The sequence below is a fragment of the Palaemon carinicauda genome, chromosome 25 (assembly GCF_036898095.1).
Source record: "Palaemon carinicauda isolate YSFRI2023 chromosome 25, ASM3689809v2, whole genome shotgun sequence".
Classification (NCBI taxonomy): Eukaryota; Metazoa; Arthropoda; class Malacostraca; order Decapoda; family Palaemonidae; genus Palaemon; species Palaemon carinicauda.
Genome location: NC_090749.1, coordinates 100,467,643 through 100,473,118, shown reverse-complemented (window position 1 = coordinate 100,473,118; position 5,476 = coordinate 100,467,643).

The window sequence follows — 5,476 nt, the reverse complement described above, 5'->3', positions numbered from 1 at the left end:
TGTTGATACCAAGATAAGCGTAGGCCATGGTTTCTACGCTGTTGATACCAAGATAAGCGTAGGCCATGGTTTCTACGCTGTTGATACCAAGATAAGCGTAGGCCATGGTTTCTACGCTGTTGATACCAAGATAAGCGTAGGCCATGGTTTCTACGCTGTTGATACCAAGATAAGCGTAGGCCATGGTTTCTACGCTGTTGATACCAAGATAAGCGTAGGCCATGGTTTCTACGCTGTTGATACCAAGATAAGCGTAGGCCATGGTTTCTACGCTGTTGATACCAAGATAAGCGTAGGCCATGGTTTCTACGCTGTTGATACCAAGGTAAGCGTAGGCCATGGTTTCTACGCTGTTGATACCAAGGTAAGCGTAGGCCATGGTTTCTACGCTGTTGATACCAAGGTAAGCGTAGGCCATGGTTTCTACGCTGTTAATACCAAGATAAGCGTAGGCCATGGTTTCTACGCTGTTGATACCAAGGTAAGCGTAGGCCATGGTTTCTACGCTGTTAATACCAAGATAAGCGTAGGCCATGGTTTCTACGCTGTTGATACCAAGGTAAGCGTAGGCCATGGTTTCTACGCTGTTAATACCAAGATAAGCGTAGGCCATGGTTTCTACGCTGTTGATACCAAGGTAAGCGTAGGCCATGGTTTCTACGCTGTTAATACCAAGATAAGCGTAGGCCATGGTTTCTACGCTGTTGATACCAAGGTAAGCGTAGGCCATGGTTTCTACGCTGTTGATACCAAGGTAAGCGTAGGCCATGGTTTCTACGCTGTTAATACCAAGATAAGCGTAGGCCATGGTTTCTACGCTGTTAATACCAAGATAAGCGTAGGCCATGGTTTCTACGCTGTTGATACCAAGGTAAGCGTAGGCCATGGTTTCTACGCTGTTAATACCAAGATAAGCGTAGGCCACGGTTTCTACGCTGTTGATACCAAGGTAAGCGTAGGCCATGGTTTCTACGCTGTTAATACCAAGATAAGCGTAGGCCACGGTTTCTACGCTGTTGATACCAAGGTAAGCGTAGGCCATGGTTTCTACGCTGTTAATACCAAGATAAGCGTAGGCCACGGTTTCTACGCTGTTAATACCAAGGTAAGCGTAGGCCATGGTTTCTACGCTGTTAATACCAAGATAAGCGTAGGCCACGGTTTCTACGCTGTTAATACCAAGATAAGCGTAGGCCATGGTTTCTACGCTGTTGATACCAAGATAAGCGTAGGCCACGGTTTCTACGCTGTTAATACCAAGATAAGCGTAGGCCACGGTTTCTACGCTGTTGATACCAAGATAAGCGTAGGCCACGGTTTCTACGCTGTTAATACCAAGATAAGCGTAGGCCACGGTTTCTACGCTGTTGATACCAAGATAAGCGTAGGCCACGGTTTCTACGCTGTTAATACCAAGATAAGCGTAGGCCACGGTTTCTACGCTGTTAATACCAAGATAAGCGTAGGCCACGGTTTCTACACTGTTGATACCAAGGTAAGCGTAGGCCACGGTTTCTACCAAGGTAAGCGTAGGCCATGGTTTCTACGCTGTTAATACCAAGATAAGCGTAGGCCATGGTTTCTACACTGTTAATACCAAGATAAGCGTAGGCCATGGTTTCTACACTGTTGATACCAAGATAAGCGTAGGCCATGGTTTCTACACTGTTGATACCAAGATAAGCGTAGGCCATGGTTTCTACGCTGTTAATACCAAGATAGGCGTAGGCCATGGTTTCTACGCTGTTAATACCAAGATAAGCGTAGGCCATGGTTTCTACGCTGTTAATACCAAGATAGGCGTAGGCCATGGTTTCTACGCTGTTAATACCAAGATAGGCGTACGCCATGGTTTCTACGCTGTTAATACCAAGATAGGCGTAGGCCATGGTTTCTACGCTGTTAATACCAAGATAAGCGTAGGCCATGGTTTCTACGCTGTTAATACCAAGATAGGCGTAGGCCATGGTTTCTACGCTGTTGATACCAAGGTAAGCGTAGGCCATGGTTTCTACGCTGTTAATACCGATAGGCGTAGGCCATGGTTTCTACGCTGTTAATACCAAGATAAGCGTAGGCCATGGTTTCTACGCTGTTAATACCAAGATAAGCGTAGGCCATGGTTTCTACGCTGTTAATACCAAGATAAGCGTAGGCCATGGTTTCTACGCTGTTAATACCAAGATAAGCGTAGGCCATGGTTTCTACGCTGTTAATACCAAGATAAGCGTAGGCCATGGTTTCTACGCTGTTAATACCAAGATAAGCGTAGGCCATGGTTTCTACGCTGTTAATACCAAGATAAGCGTAGGCCATGGTTTCTACGCTGTTAATACCAAGGTAAGCGTAGGCCATGGTTTCTACGCTGTTAATACCAAGATAAGCGTAGGCCATGGTTTCTACACTGTTAATACCAAGATAAGCGTAGGCCATGGTTTCTACACTGTTAATACCAAGATAAGCGTAGGCCATGGTTTCTACACTGTTGATACCAAGGTAAGCGTAGGCCATGGTTTCTACGCTGTTAATACCAAGATAAGCGTAGGCCATGGTTTCTACGCTGTAATACCACGATAAGCGTAGGCCATGGTTTCTACACTGTTAATACCAAGATAAGCGTAGGCCATGGTTTCTACACTGTTGATACCAAGATAAGCGTAGGCCATGGTTTCTACACTGTTAATACCAAGATAAGCGTAGGCCATGGTTTCTACACTGTTGATACCAAGGTAAGCGTAGGCCATGGTTTCTACGCTGTTAATACCAAGATAAGCGTAGGCCATGGTTTCTACGCTGTTAATACCAAGATAAGCGTAGGCCATGGTTTCTACACTGTTGATACCAAGATAAGCGTAGGCCATGGTTTCTACGCTGTTAATACCAAGATAAGCGTAGGCCATGGTTTCTACACTGTTGATACCAAGATAAGCGTAGGCCATGGTTTCTACGCTGTTAATACCAAGATAAGCGTAGGCCATGGTTTCTACACTGTTGATACCAAGGTAAGCGTAGGCCATGGTTTCTACGCTGTTAATACCAAGATAAGCGTAGGCCATGGTTTCTACGCTGTTGATACCAAGGTAAGCGTAGGCCATGGTTTCTACGCTGTTAATACCAAGATAAGCGTAGGCCATGGTTTCTACACTGTTAATACCAAGATAAGCGTAGGCCATGGTTTCTACGCTGTTGATACCAAGGTAAGCGTAGGCCATGGTTTCTACGCTGTTAATACCAAGATAGGCGTAGGCCATGGTTTCTACGCTGTTAATACCAAGATAAGCGTAGGCCATGGTTTCTACGCTGTTGATACCAAGGTAAGCGTAGGCCATGGTTTCTACGCTGTTGATACCAAGGTAAGCGTAGGCCATGGTTTCTACGCTGTTAATACCAAGATAAGCGTAGGCCATGGTTTCTACGCTGTTAATACCAAGATAAGCGTAGGCCATGGTTTCTACACTGTTGATACCAAGGTAAGCGTAGGCCATGGTTTCTACACTGTTGATACCAAGATAAGCGTAGGCCATGGTTTCTACACTGTTGATACCAAGGTAAGCGTAGGCCATGGTTTCTACGCTGTTAATACCAAGATAAGCGTAGGCCATGGTTTCTACGCTGTTGATACCAAGGTAAGCGTAGGCCATGGTTTCTACACTGTTAATACCAAGATAAGCGTAGGCCATGGTTTCTACACTGTTAATACCAAGATAAGCGTAGGCCATGGTTTCTACACTGTTAATACCAAGATAAGCGTAGGCCATGGTTTCTACACTGTTGATACCAAGGTAAGCGTAGGCCATGGTTTCTACGCTGTTAATACCAAGATAAGACGTAGGCCATGGTTTCTACACTGTTAATACCAAGATAAGCGTAGGCCATGGTTTCTACACTGTTAATACCAAGATAAGCGTAGGCCATGGTTTCTACACTGTTAATACCAAGATAAGCGTAGGCCATGGTTTCTACACTGTTAATACCAAGATAAGCGTAGGCCATGGTTTCTACACTGTTGATACCAAGGTAAGCGTAGGCCATGGTTTCTACACTGTTGATACCAAGATAAGCGTAGGCCATGGTTTCTACGCTGTTAATACCAAGATAAGCGTAGGCCATGGTTTCTACACTGTTAATACCAAGATAAGCGTAGGCCATGGTTTCTACACTGTTAATACCAAGATAAGCGTAGGCCATGGTTTCTACACTGTTGATACCAAGGTAAGCGTAGGCCATGGTTTCTACGCTGTTAATACCAAGATAAGCGTAGGCCATGGTTTCTACGCTGTTAATACCAAGATAAGCGTAGGCCATGGTTTCTACACTGTTGATACCAAGATAAGTGATACCAAGATAAGTGTAGGCCATGGTTTCTACACTGTTAATACCAAGATAGGCGTAGGCCATGGTTTCTACGCTGTTGATACCAAGGTAAGCGTAGGCCATGGTTTCTACGCTGTTAATACCAAGGTAAGCGTAGGCCATGGTTTCTACACTGTTAATACCAAGATAAGTGTAGGCCATGGTTTCTACACTGTTGATACCAAGATAAGTGTAGGCCATGGTATCTACACTGTTAATACCAAGATAGGCGTAGGCCATGGTTTCTACACTGTTGATACCAAGGTAAGCGTAGGCCATGGTTTCTACGCTGTTAATACCAAGATAAGTGTAGGCCATGGTTTCTACACTGTTGATACCAAGGTAAGCGTAGGCCATGGTTTCTACACTGTTGATACCAAGATAAGCGTAGGCCATGGTTTCTACGCTGTTGATACCAAGGTAAGCGTAGGCCATGGTTTCTACGCTGTTAATACCAAGGTAAGCGTAGGCCATGGTTTCTACGCTGTTGATACCAAGATAAGCGTAGGCCATGGTTTCTACACTGTTAATACCAAGATAAGCGTAGGCCATGGTTTCTACACTGTTGATACCAAGATAAGCGTAGGCCATGGTTTCTACACTGTTAATACCAAGATAAGCGTAGGCCATGGTTTCTACACTGTTAATACCAAGATAAGCGTAGGCCATGGTTTCTACACTGTTGATACCAAGATAAGCGTAGGCCATGGTTTCTACACTGTTAATACCAAGATAAGCGTAGGCCATGGTTTCTACACTGTTAATACCAAGATAAGCGTAGGCCATGGTTTCTACACTGTTAATACCAAGATAAGCGTAGGTCATGTGACCTATGACCTTTTAAAGAGCTATATTAATCACCCCCTCACCCCCCACCATTGTTGCTCACAGTTGGGGTGAGGTTGGGGGTGTCTTTTAAATGGCCGCTCAGAGTAGGGGTGTAAGGCGTATTTTCTATATATACGAATATCCTACTTTTCATATTATTTGGTTAGATAATTTTGTCATTGAGGACAATTATGGAAATACTCATGTAAACGTAACCATTTAAAATGCAACGCCATACACACTTGCTCTTAGAATCAGCTCTGTTCATGTTTGCGATTTGACAACAACAGTTTAA